Source organism: Homarus americanus, unplaced genomic scaffold (assembly GCF_018991925.1).
Source record: "Homarus americanus isolate GMGI-L3 unplaced genomic scaffold, GMGI_Hamer_2.0 scaffold30535, whole genome shotgun sequence".
Classification (NCBI taxonomy): domain Eukaryota; kingdom Metazoa; phylum Arthropoda; class Malacostraca; order Decapoda; family Nephropidae; genus Homarus; species Homarus americanus.
Window position 1 is genome coordinate 6,173,708 of NW_024732440.1, and position 18,792 is coordinate 6,192,499.

An 18,792-nucleotide genomic window follows, 5' to 3' on the forward strand; every position below is an offset into this window, starting at 1 on the left:
TTCTACCATCAGATCACTTATAGACTATGCAGCACCTGTCCTCTCTTGTACTGGTGAAGGAAGGCTACGGAAGCTTGAGATCATGAAAAAATGAAGCAATGAGAATAATTTTAGGGTGTCCACAAATATTATCAATTATTCCAAGTCCACAAAACAAAAACTATATTCAAAGGGCAAAAAAACATTCAAAGTCAAGAAACATTATCAATTATTCCTAGTCCACAACACATGAAATACATTTTCAAAGTCCACATCCACAAATAACTTTCATATATTCAAACATAATACAAGTCCAAAACTTATTCAAAGTACAAATAACTCGCGTAAATTCGACCAAAATTATACCACTCAAAAATTATTACAACTATACAAATAACTAGTACATTACAAACTGCATGTCAACAAATATTACAAGTCCACAATTAACTTTAATCAATTCAATCATTTTTACAACTCCACAAGTGACTAAACACAATTTTCTTTTTACAAGCCCACACATCAATACGACGACACACGAATAACTCGACGATATTACAACTGTGCCGATTTATAACGTTACAGACAATTCCCTAATATTTAAAGTCCACAAATAACTTCGACCGTTTTATACGACTATTCAAACGACAAAACGCATTCAAACAACTCACAACAAAATATTACAACTACACAATTGACTCCATTCAACTTCAAAAAATAACTACTCCACAATAAAACATTTTCATTCTCATCAATTTTACAACATTAACTTACTTTTCAACATCTCGACCTCGACCATTTCGCAATAAATAACCACGCAGACGCAAAACGACAATTCCCAGTCGCCATTTCTTGACGCGACTGCGTATTCGCGCGCCGCAGGACAAATATTTCAAACTAAACACATTACACGCATAATAACTTAACATTATTATTATTATTATTATCAATAACAATTACTTTACAAATCAAAATAGACCTCTTCATTTATTCAAATATCACCACAATATCTATTTCATACTCACGACATTTACAAACATATTTATAACGACGCCAATAAATGAAATCGACACAAAGAAACAGTAATACAACAACAAATTACATTTCCAACAACAGACATACAAACGCACACAACGACTGACGGAGGGAAGAGGAGAGGATCGACGCCAATGGGAGGGTGACAACGAACGGGATGAGGAGGGAGGGACACAAACACAGAGGGGGGACGAAAAGGAAGGGACTTGCATTCAAACGCGTGGACAAGGAAACGAGGACAGATAACACGAGGAGGAGGGGAAACGGCAACACGAGAAAAGGGAGACGAAGGAGGAGGAGAATTGCTGTTCGACACCACAACCGCATCCGGCCCGTACGTGCACGAACTGATCGCTATAAGAACAGCCCAGTCCCAACCATTGTAAAAATTATCAATAACTTGTAATAAACCAGTGTATTCACTCCCAGTAAACACTACTCCTTGCACTATGTTGAAATGCACTGTAGTTTGAGCTTTTCCCCATCTAGTTATTATATATCTTATTTATATCACTTATCTTACTTGTATATTATTTGTAATTCGAAACCCATTCCCCAAATATGTAACTGTATATTTTCAACCTTCTGGCTGCCAACCTCTTTCAATAAACCGTTAATTATTATTATTATTATTATTATTCGCGTCTATTCTCCGACTCTCCTCGTGCCCCCGCGTCGTCTCCCTCTCCGTACTTCCCCCGCATTCCGTGTCCGTCCTCCGCCCCTCTTTCCCCTCCCGTAAACGGACCGCGATCGACCGTAGTCTATATCCGCAAATACCTGCACCCCCCCTTTTACGTATTACTCTCTCCTAAACCGACATTTACTCCATTCGTCGTCGTCTCCCGCGACCGTGCCGCCGATCCTCGACTCGTCCCTTCCGCCGATTTCCCCGCGCGACTTCTTCCCTCTTCAAAATCCCCAGCGCATCCGTTTCTCGCCACTGCGCCGACCGAGTGATCGCGCGTCGATTCCTCTCGTGCCCTGCAAAATCTATCGATCCTTGTCCCTCCCGCCGTCCTTATCGCCTTTTACTTTACATCTTCGCTAATATATAACTACTACCTCAATCGATTTCCTTTACTCTCTCTCTCTTTCTAAATAGTCAGTCCTAAAAAACTATCTTCTAATTTTCCCTTCTCATAACTCAACAAAATAGTCACCATTTCTCCATTCTTATCAGTTACCTCGACGACGCCATCTCGTTAATCTACGTCGGTCCGATCTCCCCCTTCTTTTACTTTCGAAACGCGCGCGTCGTCTCGTATTTGCGCTTCCGTCATTTGAGGACGTGCCGGAATTCCGCATTAAATGACATTCCAAATGCTACGATCTATTTGCAAAATGTCTACAATGATCATCTTCTCAACAAATTATTCCAAACCCCTAGTCATCACAGGCAACATCTTCAATAAATTCATTCTCGTTATGTATCGACTTCCAAAGTCGCTATGTAAAAACAATACTACAAACATTATAAAAATCATTACTCTACACAAACAAAATGGGCATCAATTTTACACATTAACATCATCTGTAAAACATTCAAACTGGACTGCCACAAAACATACGTCGCGATACGACATCGATACGCGTCTTCTGCGTCGACGAGGATCTTCTCGCATTCGCGAGTGTATTCTTCCCGCGTTCCGGAGTGTCTTCCTCGCACGTCCGCCGGTATCTTCGTCCGCAATTGACGAGTGTCTTCGTGGCGCGTCGGGCGGCGTCTTCGTCCGAATCGGCTCTCAGACGCCGACTGTAGAATCTATCTCCGTTCCCGTCTCTAACTTGTATCGGCTCGCTCATCCACAACTGAAACAGACAAATTACTATAAATATATATAAACATTTATCTACTAATAAGAAATCAAAATGAAAATTAAACATTGCAAACTGTAGGCCTACGTCGCCGAGAGGAGCGCACGGCGTCGGCCTTGGCACGTGCCCGCTCCTTTCGTCGGAAGGTGTTCGGCCCTAAAACAAGACTTATAGCAGTTATAATACCTTAAACCTCTGCCCGACGTATAAACGGAAATGGTAATGTTAACGTGTGAGATGACGGCCCGTGGCCGTTATTTATCGGACGTCCCCCGCACGATCGTGACTCGCCACGGAGGCAGCCGTTACCCCCCCCCCCAGCATCACAACTGCTCCGCCCCCCCCGCTCTGCCGATCCGCTGTGAACCCGTGGATTCCCGGCGTGCCGCCCCACGAATGGAAATGAGTAACGTAACGTCGAGAAACTCTGCGGTCGTCGCTCGGAGCGACGCGATACCGTGGGTACGGACGGTGCCGGTGTGTCTCGTCTCTACCCGCCGAGGGCAGCGTGCAAACGAGGTGCTTAATGTGTATGCCTAGAAAGTACAACGAGTCCCATACTTGCAGGTGTGGAGTGTAACAGCTATTTTCAGATGGTGCTACTATGTATCATAACCTAAGGTGCTATATTCCATACAGGTGTAGCAATCCGACATGTTGAGTGTTATTGTAACGAGGGATAACCGAGGTGAGGAGATTGCTCGTCGTTATGCGACGAGTGCGCGGACGACGCGCAATTAACGCGAGGCGACCAAAATCGTCGTCGTTCTTCCGAGCGAGGCCGACTCCCTTGTATTTTAACGGAATGCAGTGTGTTTTGTGAGGAAGAAATTGCATGTGTTCTGGGTATCAAGTTCTATCTACAGGAGCGAACACAAACGCCCGTACAGTTTTTGTAGCTTCTATTTACTGGATAAACGAAGGTACACAAGGGAGGTGGCGCTCCTTACTCTGTCTGGGGGGTCAACTAGCCTTTCGGGCGACATGTGGTAAGTGATGCATCAGCAGCTTCCGTATGTCGCCGGGCACGTTAATTAAGCGTGTGGGACGTGGTAAATGCATTGCCGCACGCTGCTAGCTAGGCTGAATAAATAGTGTATATAAATGGAGCACATACATAAATTAGTTAACACATATTATCGTTTTACCCTTCTTTTCCCTTATCGATCTGGTCAATAAAAAACCCAACCCAATGCCTAGTCCACTCTGCCCGCTACCTGACGAGCTACTGTCCAGAGGGGGTCTGGTGGCAGCAACCCTTACAAATTAACAATAGAGTTAAGTTATCCCATTAGACTCGATCGCCCCCGGTACGATGCGTGCCGTCAAAAGAGGCACCGGCCGAGAGGACCTCGGTCGACTGCCCCTCGCGGGGGTAACCCGACTTATTTTTGGCCGCGCTCTCGAACAAAATCCCATTACTCGGTGACATTTGTGAGTGCAATACGGTTAATGACGGGACGGCCACCGGCGCTCCGCTCTGCCGTAGATGAATGCCGGAATTGACCGACGGTCGCTCCCTAGAACGGCACGGGGTTGCGAGCGATGCGGTCGACGGCCATTCCGGCCTCGGAGACCGCGCCGTGACGGCATTCCCGACAGTCAAAATCGAACCGACGCGTGCGGCACGCGCCGCCGCCGACGACTGCCCCCCTCTTTTTCTCGAGACGGCTCGCCCACATTTCCGCGACGACCGCCGACGGACGGGTACAATTATGGGAAACGCCTGCGAGACGCTCCTTCTTGGGGACGCGTCGTGCCGAAAACTCGCCCAGACCCGACGACGACTGCGCGACGCCCCGAATTCCATCTCCGGTCTCTACTACGGTAAATAGTTTACACAAATGATCGACACAGAACAATATGACCATAAACAGCCCCAGCACAGGGACAATCTTCACTCCATCATAACAAAAAATTAAGCAATAATCAAGATACTGTACAGTGACCCCTCGGTTAACGAACTGCCTTCCGTAAGGATCTTCAATTCGGTTAACGAATTTCTTACGAACCGACCTCGACGTGTTTTCGCTTGCACTGACCGGGCAACCGGCTTTAGTATCAGTCCGCCAATACATTAAACGGTTCTAGGGCTTAAATTCCTTACTATTTTAGTAAATATCAAGAAGTTTATACTATTCAATAATTTCAAAAGTTTAATATTCAATTTTTTAGTCATTTTAACAATTATTGAACATAATTGAAGGTAAAGTGACTAGTTTAATGTGCGGCATCCAGCCTCTTAATACAGCAAACAGGCGTTAGTCTCTCTCTGTTTTCACTGGAGGTAACATCTTGCTTGAGACTCTCTTCAACTAAACGCTTTTTTTTCTGTGTTTCCAAGCAAATTATTGGTCATTTTGAAATATATTTTACATATTGACAATATATAATGCAGTGCAGTGTTGATTTAAAGAAAATAATCTTGAATTACACCAAGAGAGCTAAAATTTTATGGGTGAAATGGCGCCATGGGGCGACTTCTCTTCTTCCTTCTCCTCCACCCCCATTCTAAATCCCATCATCATCCAGGAGCCTTCTACATACACACCTCAAAGTAAGTGAACTTTTCTACCATTTCTGTTGAATTTAGGAATTTTCAGTGAGCCAGAACCAATTACCCAAAAACCCATTGAAACAATGGTTTCGGTTAACGAACAACCTTCTGGAACGGATTGAGTTCGTTAACCGAGGGGTCACTGTGTGTGTGTGTGTGTGTGTGTGTGTGTGTGTGTATATATATATATATATATATATATATATATATATATATATATATATATATATATATATATATATATATATATATATATATATATATATATATATATATATATATATATATATATATATATATATATATATATATATATATATATATATATATATATATATATATATATATATATATATATATATATATATATATATATATATATATATATATATATATATATATATATATATATATATATTCTACTTCAATAATATTTTCTTAACTTTTTACTTTTTTATTATTTATATTAGTAATAATATTTCGTATAAATCGCACATTTTTAAATATGATGCCTGAAAAAGGGTCTGTCTTGATAGGACAGATTATTTAAATTACTTTACTCATGTTATCTATATACAATGGAATTCCACCAATTCTCTAAAGATCAAAACTTTTCGTGCCATTTACGCCAGTATACAAAAGATAAGCTAATGGGTTTATACCCCGTTTATGAGAGCATAAACCTCTCTCTTTTTCGTGCAAATTTCTCCGTCTCGATTAATATTCGTTTCGTCTCTAATTTCGGGAACAACCTTATCTATTTCTGCCACTTCATGATTTGGAGCATGAGCAGGTTTACAATTAAACCTTTTATCTTTTATTCCTCTAATTATTACAAAAAATAATCGTTATTCCTCCGAATCGCCACTTAAATACTTTCTCGTCCCAGCTTTGGGATCCGCTATTATTATTTTTTCTGCTTCAATTATATTTATTTCTCCCAGCTTTGCACCACTTTGCTTAACTCTTGCTCTTCTTCTTAAACTAGGAGCAGCTCCATTCCATTTTTTATTCCCCAAAGTTATAGAAGGCATAAATTGAATTCAATCCATTGCACTCGTAACCGTTCAAAAAATTACTCGTATACTTTTACTTTCGTATCTTACTTTTAATTATTTAGTAACTTCAATTATTTTATCAGCAACTATTGGAGCAGTTGGTGGTATTAATCAGACAATGCTTCGAAAAATTTTAGCTTTTTCTTCTATTAATCATATAGCATGAATATTTTCTGTTATTTTAATCAGTGAAAATGTGTGAACAATATACTTTACTTTTTACTCTTTAATATCTACTTCAGTACTGTAGCATTAACTTTTCACTTCCAACACATTTTTCATTTTTCTCAAATTACTTCCAATAATGCTTCACCCCTGCCTAATAAAATTCTTATACTTTGATACTTTGGTCTTTACTTTCACTAGGTGGACTACTGTAGTGGATACTCTCCCCTACAACTGACAAGCCTAGCCGCATTCCATAGCGGCGGAGTTCAGCCAACCGGCGAGTTTCTCACGGCAAGGAGGGGGGGGGGCCACCTGGATACTCTCACCACAAGCCTAGTCGCCTAGACTCGCGCCAAGTTTCTCTGACAAGTCTAGACGGGGGGTCGACACCAGCGACGCTTACATCCGGTGGCCGAGTATATAAGCTCTCGGTCTTGCAATTGAAGTCCATTCTACTCCACGTTCCTGAACCGGCAAAACCTCCAAACAAGCTCCTCACCCAACAGGACCTCTAAGCAAGCTTCTCACTAACCAGACCCCCAGCAAGCTCCTCACCCAACAGGACCTCTGAGCAAGCTTCTCACCAACCAGACCCCCAGCAAGCTCCTCACCCAACAGGACCTCTGAGCAAGCTTCTCACTAACCAGACCCCCAGCAAGCTCCTCACCCAACAGGACCTCACCACACGGCAACTCCCTGGCACTGCACTGTACGTACAATATATACAGAAAACTCATTGTGAGTTTCTATCCTACCTCAATCCCGAGTGCGAGATATCTACGAGTAAGTACGTACGTGAGCCCATACAGAGAGAATTTGACAACTGGCCACGTACAGTATGCCACACTACCGCCTTTTACTGGATTTTTCCACGAATGAATTTTAATTCTGGTGGAAAAAGTTAGTTAATAATAATATGAGCTTGTCAAGCTCAAGTAATTCCATTGCAATACTTTTTGATGCCTCAAATAGCACCTATTTTTTTATAGTCCTTATTGGCTTTCTTTTATTTTTTATTATAAACTATTTTATAAAATCTCCACCTAAAATATCTCCTTCAATTGAATTAAAAACTTAAAAACAAAAAACCTGAAAATGATAACAAGACTATTTTCTATTTTTGAACCTTCTTCAAGAATCTTCTCATATCAATTAATTGATTAACAACTTTTGTCGGGTTACTTTTTATTCCCTACGAGTATTGACGATCAACCCACGGGTGACATACAAAAGTGGCAATTTTAACTCGAAGGAAAAGCACAAAAACACAGCAATACTGAGTGTGGCTGGATCTAACCTGAAGGATGGAGCACACCTGCATTGCCCCAAGCTACTGTCCCGGCCACACGCCTGCCCAACCGCATCCGGCCCGTACGAGCACGAACCGATTGCTACAAGAACAGCCCAGTCCCAATCATTGTAAAAATTATCAACACCTAATTATTATATATCATATTTGTATCACATATGTTACTTGTACATCATTTGTAAATCAAGAGACCCATTCCCCAATTATGTAATTGTATATTTTCGGCCTTTCGACTGCCGTGCTCGTTCGATAAACCGTTAATTATTATTATTATTTAATATATACGGTATACCAAATCACGGTTTAAAATAAATAACTTATAATTTTGGCACCACAAACCAACGTTTTTATTAAACTATTTAAACTAAAATCTTGCTAAGATTATAACTGTTTTTACAATAAGAACATTTAAAGGCAACCAATGTAGCATCAATACTAAGTATTCAGTAACACTTCCTGAACAACAATGAATTGAAAAACAACCCATGCTGGCTTATTGAATATATGTATAAAGTGTATGCAGCCCTAAAAAAAGATAGTGAAGCAATTCCAAATATTCTAATCTTTCTTCACCTAACTACACTTAAAATTAGTCTAATTTCTCCCAATAAATTAATAGTACGAGCTGCTATATTACCATTTCTTAACAAAAATCACCATAATCCTAAACTAGGTTTAAAATTTAATAAACCTTTATTTACCAATAATCTTCGACTTCCTAAACGCCAAACTATATTATGTAATTACCCAAAATCCCATTGAAACAACGGTTTCGGTTAACGAATGACCTTTAGCAACGAATTGTGTTCGTTAACCGAGGGACCGCCGTATTACAGAACAATAAATACGGTATCGGATAACTCACAATTTTTGGTGTTGATTATAAACAAAAATTTCCCAGATAAGCCAAAAGTATAGTTCTCAAGTGTTTTTAATCAAGAAAGAGCAAGTACTGTAATTCGCTATACTCACAGTTCCCGTCCATGACCAGATTGTTTGTATCCTCCAAATGGTGTTTGTGGGAGACACACATCATAGCAGTTGACCCTGAAACAACATCATGGTAATTATAACACTGTCCCTCTCTCATTCCTTCTAGCAACTATGACAGCTCTTGTAACATGGTAGAACATCATCTTGATAAAGAATGTTAGTGAGCAATAATTAAAAAAAATTGAGAGACGAGATAATGGCAAGTTGTGTGTAGCATAATTTTGAATTTCTGTAATCTATATATATAAAGTTGTAGCCTCTGTCTGTTTGTTCACAAACTCCTCCTTGGGTTTTGGAGATACACCTCCATAACCATATATATTCTGAAACTACATTACCCAGGGCACTTCGATAAGTATATTTCATTTTGATCAAAGGGGGTCCCCGGGGGGCACAAACCCCCCACTGAAAATTGTTTTCCCTTCGATTTAAATGAAATTTAAACCATAGGTAAATGACCAAAAATGATGCCTATTCACAAAATATCAGCAAATTTCAATAATATTAAGACACCCTAATGGGGGCTAAACCCCCCTATATTGAAAATTTTGGAAGCCCATAACTTGAGTATTGGAACCTCTATTATCACGGGGTTTTTCTATTAATTAAACGTAAAACAACAACAAAAATTTGACAAATTTAGACATTTTATCTATGACAAAACATCGCTAGAATTACGACAAGAAAAATTATTACTTAATGCCGCTACTTTTTTAACATTTTCATTTATTTATTTTTTTCAGACATCCATTATGCCACGGAAAACAAAGTCCAGTTATGCAAATACTCCACGTGCACAGAGGACGAGGCTTCGTCGTCAATCTGAAAGCTGCGATGCAAGGGAAGAACGACTTTCTAGGCAAAGACAGAGGCAAACAGAGTCTCGGCAAAATGAAACCTCGGGTGAGCATCGAGAAAGACAGGAACAAGATAGATTTCGCCATATAGTTGCAAGAAGAAATGAGTCCGAAGAAGAGAGACAACGGCATTTGATTGCCGATACATTTTGCCATACGGTTGCAAGAAGAAATGAGTCTGAAGAAGAGAGACAACGGCGTTTGATTGCCGATAGAGACGGGTATCAAAATTTAAGACGACGCGAGATTCAAAATGCTAAACGTTCTGCATTACTGTATGACTGGGGAAAGTCAATTCAGCAAACACTTTTTGTCAAGACTCAGGGAGTACAACTCTCTGTTTGCCATGACCAGCTTTGGTCACAAAGATGCATCTGTCCAAGGTTGGAATCCATCTGTAAGAATCCAAAGTCAAATTTACCATCAACTTGGGTCACTGATGCCTCCTGAAGATAGAAGTGCAAGATACATTCAAGTTTACTTTTTGGACACTTTGGTTAGGTTTGTAATTTGGGAAAATAAGCGTGCCCGGGGAGAACACGCTCGGCGTTTTCGTGCACCGACGGGGGCTGAAGTTGCAATTTTAATGTCAAATGAGCCTACAGAAAATAGAGATATTGTTCTTCAGTTGAAACAAGGTGGATTGAGGAGAATTTCAGAGCTACGTCGATCCTGTGATCCTCTGATGTATCCGTTGTTTTTTCCGTATGGAACAGACGGCTACCGCGTATATTTGCGAGGGAAAAATGGTCGGAAAGTCGCACAGTTGCAGTTTTACTCTTTCCATATTATGTGCAGAAGGCGACTCTTCCAGCAATTCTTGGTGGATGCATACTGCAAAATAGAAACTGAAAGATTGAAGTTTTTGAGAAGAGAACGGCAAAGTCTCCGTGCCGAAAATTACTCGGATTTACGTGATAGTCTGCTCGCTGCTGACGGAGATCCAAATCGAGTTGGTCGTCGCATTGTGCTTCCGGCGACCCGTACCGGTGGTCCTCGATACCTTCGTGAAAAAAGATCAGATGCGATAGCCTCTGTGAGACACTACGGAAGAGCGGATTACCTCGTCGCTATGCCATGTAATCCGCGTCGGCCCGAAATTGTCGACAATTTGGCTCCCGGATAAGAGAGTCGTGATCGACCGGATATTGTTGCGAGAGTCTTCGGATTAAAAGTGAAAAAGTTTATGGAACATATGAAGAAGGGAATATTTGGTACTTTGCAAGCATGGCTGTACACCATTGAGTACCAGAAGAGAGGTTTACCCCATGCACACTTTCTTTTCTGGATAGCTCCAGGGCACAAAATCAAAGCCGAAGAATATGATTTGGCAATTTCTGCAGAAATCCCTAAAAAAGAGCAAGATAAAGAACTCCATGATCTGGTCATGAAACACACGATCCATGGCCCACGTGATCCGCACGTACGGTCGACGGAAAATGTTCCGCGCGAGGCGCGGGTAATTCGGCTGGTAGTTTATAGGAGAGGTCAAATGGACATGAGCCTAATGCACTATGGAACATCAAGTAGACATTGACAATAGAATATTTATATAATATACTGTAACCATAAACAAAATAATAATCTTACCAAACTGATCCGGCCTGAACAGCTTGGGCATACATTATGGCCTTGTTAATGTTGGTGGTGATAATACCAGAAGCCAGGCCATACTCTGTATTGTTGGAGCGTTTGATCACCTCATCCGTGCTGCTGAACTTGAGGATCACTTGTACAGGCCCAAAGATCTGGAATTACCGGGGTAAATAAAAAAAATTGCCCATTACGTCGTCTCTCGGAGCCGGAAAAAATCCCTCGTCCCCGGAATTTTCCGGACGACGTGAAATGTTCTCGGAATTTCCAAAGAGTGTGCCCGATTGTCGTCTCTCAAACCGGGAACAAAAAAATCCCCTAATCCCAAAATTTTCTGGGCATTGGGAAAATCGTTTCAAAAGCTGGAAATTTCCGGCTTTGGAAACGATTTTTCCCGAGAAAATTTCAATTCCGGCTATCCGAGAGTTCCAAGATTGAGGGATTCCAGCTAACGGAGATATTACTGTGTCGCCTTAGGGCAGTGGTTCCCGAGCAGTGTGCCGCAAGATGTAATTGGGTGCGCCGCGAAAGAGCAACATTATATTTCAAAATGTGAAAAATACAAACTGAAATTCGGAATAAAGTTCATATATAACTGTCAAAGTGGCAAACAACTAAACTAAGAATGAGAGGTGGTTTGTGTCATTCAATTCATTTAGGCTAATTATGGTACAACAGTGTTATTAAAGTTTGAGTCTTAAATTTCGTAAGGATAAGAACTAAATTCACGTCAATCTATCCTCGTAATTTACGTCTTATAGACACGTTCGATGCATGACTGTGTTTCGGTTCATTTCAAGAATAGATTTTGAAAAAAACTATCGAGCGAAAATATGCGGCGTCGAACAAAATTTTGTAACGCGTCCTCCCGTATTACGGCGGATCGGGACCGTAACTATGCAGTATTTCAATTTGTTTCATTCGTAGTAGTATAAATTTTCTTCTTTTCAATTGATTTTGAAAGGCTCTCGAGTTAAAATAAATGAAACCGAACAAAAGATTCCAAACGTATCTTCACGTTTGCGGACCGTTAAGTTATTAAATGTCGCTTGTCTCGGTTTGATACTTGGCTTTGTTAGCAAGCTGTGCTCTTTGTGCGATTCAATTCATATTGACTAAATTACCCATAAAATGGATAAGTTTATTAAGAGGAAACATAACAGCGACGATTGTGAATCCGAAAGAGAACGTTCATCAAAAGCAACTAAGCCTAGCGATAATAAGGCGAAAGCTCGACCCAATCGTCGATGGCTATTTAAAGTTCGGGTTTCATCGGACCGGAAACGAGGATCGACCTCTCCCGCCGTGTGTTGTTTGTGGTGAAAGGATGTTTAATGAAGGCATGGTACCCAGCAAGTTAGAGAGACATTTTATAACTAAACACTCACATCTTCAAGATAAAGATCTGAATTATTTCCAAAGACTGTTAGAACAGCAATCCGAGCAAAGAAACTATTTTCGGAAAAAGTTTACAGTTTCTGAAAAGGCTCTAAGTCACTTCTATTGAGATAGCCGAAACGATTGCACTACAAACAAAATTGCACACTTTAGCCGAGTCGGCTATCTTGCCCGCCTGTAGAAAGATGGTTAAAACCATGTTAGGTGATGAAGCCGAACAAGAAACAAGCAAAATTCTCCTCTCAAATAATACAAGCCATAGGAGAATAATGGATTTATCTGCTGATATAGAGGAAAATGTACAGAACGAACTCCGAATTTGCTTTACAAGTTGATGAATCTACAGACATAAGCAACAAAGCACAATTACTTACATTTAATCACTTTATTGATGGAAACCAAATAATAAATCAGTTCTTTTGTTGCAAAGAAATGTCACTCAATACAAGAGGTCAAGATATCTTTGACATTTTATCTGCCTACCTCGAAAAATGGAATTGATCATGGAAGTCATGTGTTGGAATATGTACTGATGGGGCACCATCTATGGTAGGCTGTATTTAAGGTTTTGTATCGCTCGTACAACAGCAAAATACTAATGTTATACGTACTCATTGCTTCCTACATAGGGAGATACTAGTTTCAAAAACAATACAAGTTGAATTAAAGCAAGTTGACTATCAAAAATCCGGCAACCTCGGGACCCGAGGAGTGCCGGATTTTCGAAAATGCCGGAAAACTGACGGTTATATTTGCTGTATGAGTTTAACAGAAAATGACTACCTGTACAGTCCTTTAAACAATGAAAATTAAACACTAAATGAAAAGCAAATGAAATATTATTATATATGCTGTATACGGTAGTACCCCGATTACATACGCGGTCAATTGTCAATTGAACCCACAGGGTACCACGGAAAGTGAAAACCCGTAAAGTGAACAACAGAACATATGGGATTAATTCCAATAGAGACTGGCGCGACCCCCAAACTCCACTTTTTCCGACACAATACCTATGTTCTAGTAAAAATAACATCTTAATTTTATGATGGTACATGCACACAATTAATACTTAAGAGAAATAGAGAAATACAGTCGCCAAGTTAATGTCCATTCAAATAATGGACTCAACTCCCTCCCCCTTTTCTCACACTCCTGGCTCTTCCCTCTCTGAGAAATTTTGAGGGGAAACCACTAGATTTTAATAAATAATACCTCAAACTAAAGTTAGGATAATATAATTGACATTGCTGGATTCCTTGTAAGACCAGGAATATTTTGAATATAAATGTCATATATTTTGCACAAAAGATAACATATTTATTGAGAGTAAACATTTGATCTAAAATTTGTATGTCTAATGCAAAATCTATGATGTTTATATTCAAAATGATCATCAAATTGTAAGAATTCCAGCAATGTAAATTATATTCTGGCCGGGTAATTTGTATGAATTTTATGAGCTAAAACAAATATCTTCAGTTAATAAAAAAAAAATATTCTTCACACACTTTCTGTCAATCAAAGTATCCCACCTTGCCTCCCCCCCCTCTTCCAACCTCGCCAGATGGTCGGTCGGTCCCTCCCTACCAGAGAAATGTGTGGGAGAAACCAGAATATTCACCTTCTTAGAAATAAATAATACCTCAGACTAAAGTTAGGATAATATAATTGACATTGCTGGATTCCTTGTAAGACCAGGAATATTTTGAATATAAATGTCATATATTTTGCACAAAAGATAAAATATTTGCTTTGTGTAAACCAAATTAATACATTATATCTAAAATTTGTATGTCTAATGCAAAATCCATGATGTTTATATTCAAAATGATCATCATATTGTAAGAATTCCAGCAATGTAAATTATATTCTGGCCGGATAATTTGTATGAACTTTATGAGCTAAATAAAAAATTATACTTCACCCGCGTATATGAGTAGATGCATCGCGTAAAATGAAATTCCGGTTCTGGCTAGGTACCGCGTAAATGTAGAATCGCGTAAGGCGAAACCGCGTAAATCGGGGTATTACCAGTATTACCCCGCCCAACGCGGTTTCACTTAACGCGTTTTATCATATACGCGGTGCCTCGCCAGAGCTGAACTTTCACTTAACACGGATTTTTTCCACATATACGCGGTGAGTGTCCGGCTCGAGACGCTATTTTTAGATTTGCCCCACCCGCCACCCTGCCTGACTGCCTGTTTTAGCTCATAAAATTCATACAAATTACCCGGCCAGAATATAATTCACATTGCTGGAATTCTTATAATTTGGTGATCATTTTGAATATAAACATCATATATTTTGCATTAGACATACAAATTTTAGATAAAAATTTTTCTCAGAGTAACTATGTTATCTTTTGTGCAAAATATATGACATTTATATTCAAAATATTCCTGGTCTTACAAGGAATCCAGCAATGTCAATTATATTATCCTAACTTTAGTTTGAGGTATTATTTATTAAAATTTAGTGGTTATCCCACACATCTCCTTGGGACGGTTGGTGGGGGGTGGGGGGGAGGGAGGGACCGACCGACCATCTGTTACCCCGTGAAGAATTATTTTTTTTTTTATTAACTGAAGATATTTGTTTTAGCTCATAAAATTCATACAAATTACCCGGTCTGAATATAATTTACATTGCTGGAATTCTTATAATTTGATGATCATTTTGAATATAAACATCATATATTTTGCATTAGACATACAAATTTTAGATAAAAATTTTTCTCAAATTAACTATGTTATCTTTTGTGCAAAATATATGACATTTATATTCAAAATATTCCTGGTCTTACAAGGAATCCAGCAATGTCAATTATATTATCCTAACTTTAATCTGAGGTATTATTTAATACTAAATGTTAAAAACCCTGGAAGGGAGGATTGGTGGGGGGGAGGGTTGGGACTGACCGCGCGGTTGGAAGAGGGGGGGAGGCAAGGTGGGGTACTTTGATTGACAGATAGTGTCGTGAAGATTATTTTTTTTTTTATTAACTGAAGATATTTGTTTTAGCTCATAAAATTCATACAAATTACCCGGTCAGAATATAATTTACATTGCTGGAATTCTTATAATTTGGTGATCATTTTGAATATAAACATCATATATTTTGCATTAAACATACAAATTTTAGATAAAAATTTTTCTCTAGGTAACTATGTTATCTTTTGTGCAAAATATATGACATTTATATTCAAAATATTCCTGGTCTTACAAGGAATCCAGCAATGTCAATTGTGTTATCCTAACTTTAGTTTGAGGTATTATTTATTAAAATTTAGTGGTTTTCCCCCCAAAATTTCTCCGAGAGGGAAGAGCCGGCAGTGTAGTGTGAGAGGGGGAGGGAGTTGGGGGAGGGAGTTGAGTCCATTATTTGAATGGACATTAACTTGGCGACTGTATTTCTCTATTTCTCTTAAGTATTAATTGTGTGCATGTACAATCATAAAATTAAGATGTTATTTTTACTACAACATAGGTATGTGCCTTCAAAAAGTGGAGTTTGGGGGTCGGGCCGGTTTCTATTGGAATTAATCCCATATGTTCTGTTGTTCACTTAACGAGGATTTCACTTAACGCGGGACCCTCTGGGTTCAATTGACCGCGTTAAGTGGGGTACAACTGTATCTATAAATAAACTTTAAAAAATAAATACTTTATGCTTTACGTCGTCCTGTGCTACCATACCGTGGATTTGGCGACTTTGGGCTTGCTATAACGACGCGAGAGATCTGCCCCGGCAACTGTACCGACACTCACAGCTGGTGGTGCGACGTTTCCATTGTTTACTGGTACATATTTTTCAACCCAACGAAACTATTACCCGTTTAGAGGTCGACCCCTAATTTTTTGCCAAATAATTGGGTCTTAAAAACTCTTACTACACACAGGTATATACAGTAAATAAGGACATGGGGGGCCAGGGGTCTTTTTTTTTGGGGGGGGGCAGCAATAGTATACGGATTTTTAACATTCACGGGTATCTCTGTTACCTAACCCCCGCGTATGTTAAGGGCCGACTGTACCGTTAAACCTCAGGCCCCCGGGACCAGGTGTTCCGCCTATATTCCCACCATTTATTTATTTATTATTATTTATGGAAACAAAAATTCTTGATTTATCCCCGCACGGAGGGGAGGGGTACTGCCGGCAGCACCCTAACCCGGGGCTTAAGGGTTAAAGGCCGGTAAGTTATACGGATACTCCTCAAATTACGACCCGCTCGACTTACGACCGCCGCGGTCGTACCAAAATTTGGCCAAATTACGTATTTTCGAGTCCCGACGCTAGTGATTGCGCCGTGTACCGACAAAATTTTCGTTTGTAATTCCCTTTAAAATGGCTGGCAAGAGTAAAAGTGAGAGTTTCGTGGTGCTGAAAAGAAAAAGAGACACCCATTTTAGATTTTCTATGTATTATTTTCACATTTTCGACTTGCGACCCGGTCGCCGGTCCCCGACCCCGTCGTAAGTCGGGGACCGACTGTATCGCCGTAGCCGTTCACTCTTACATCGACTACTATTTGCTCGGCCACTCCTCGTAAACCGGACGTGTCGTCCGACTCGGCACGAACGAAACCGTCACTACGACACGACGGTGAAATGTGCACCCCGAGGTTCGTCTCGGTCTCGCTCGTGACGTTCCAAAACTCTTCCGTTTAATATATATTTTGATATTATTTTAATCCTCGGTTGGGGGCCTTCCTTCTACCCAGCACAATACATACATTAATATAGCTTAATGGATTTCTTGTTATAGTAAAGTATATACAGTTGTATGTCACACAGGGACGACTCCCTCGCTACCCGCCATCTATAGCCGTTGCCGATATAGTGAGCGGGCGTACCAACTTATGCTCGTGCAATGGACATCGCATCGATGTATTTCATCTAGCGTTTCAAATTTTACCGCTAGCAAATCTATCATACTTTTTGGAGACTACATAATTTGGGGGGAACTTTTTTCATTGTAGAAAAGTATCTTGGCGAGTCTATAGGAATATTGATTCAATTTAATATAGGTTTTTAAGGCATAATACTCGTATAAACTGGTGAATGCCCATACAACTTTCCTAACATTCAAAGTACCACAACAATATTAAATACAATACCACAGAGTACTTGAGGTCCAGTTAGCTTCAGGTACTGTCCAGTTAACTTTATGTCCAGCCAACTTCATTCTAGTTCACATCGGGTCCACTTTAAGCAGTGATGGAGAAAGTGCCTGAAAATATTACTTAAGATAGAGCACTGCACTGTTGAAAAGCAAACATTAAAACTTATACAAAGTAGTCTTCTTCAAAACTATGCAAATAAAAGTTTAATTAACTTAACTGAAACATACAAGTAGAAAAAGGTATAAAAAGCAGCACACTATTTGTAGAGTATCATAATTAATAAACAATGAAATTATGTTTTGAAAACGAAGCTTAAAGTTATTAATATACTGTACTTTAAAGAAAAACAAAATAAACACACATTCAAAATTTGGCACGGGATGGAAAACGTGAATCTGGGCCATATTTTTGACGTGTCGCGACTTTAGACACCGACATTTACATAAATGCCCACTTTTATAGGATTACTGTACAAGTGCGCTTAAGTACATACTCTAATACACTCGGCTTGTACGCCCAATTACACGACGTGAAGTAACGACGTCGGTCTTACCTCCGGCGGGTCGGCGGCGTCTCTCCGTTAACGGCGTCGCATGCGAGACCGGACGGGTCCGTACGGTCAAGTCTGAACTTGTCATACTGAGATGTGTTGTTGGTCCTTGAAGCTTCCTGCAAATGTCACCAATAGTTATATAATACACAACACTGGATAACTATTATATTATAGGCAGGGGTTATTTGACCAGGACTCGGCACAATAACCGCTGCTTATTTGACCGGGATCTAAAATAAAACTAAATCCTTTTGGCAACAGAAAATTATACAATTAAATAAGACCACAGTGTAATGACTAGTTTAATGCCCACAATCATCCCGACTACAATCCCATACAATCCTCG

General features: G+C 39.8%; 1 long non-coding RNA gene across 1 annotated transcript; it reads right to left on the reverse strand.

Annotated features, from left to right (window-relative positions):
- Nucleotides 1-1,764: 1,764 nt before the first annotated feature.
- On the reverse strand, nt 1,765-18,550 carry LOC121868692. Its single transcript, XR_006089438.1, has 5 exons — nt 18,447-18,550; nt 17,888-18,000; nt 11,362-11,519; nt 8,894-8,968; nt 1,765-2,823 (listed from the first exon to the last, which is right to left on the reverse strand). It is a non-coding gene; the product is annotated as an uncharacterized LOC121868692 (long non-coding RNA).
- Nucleotides 18,551-18,792: the final 242 nt, after the last annotated feature.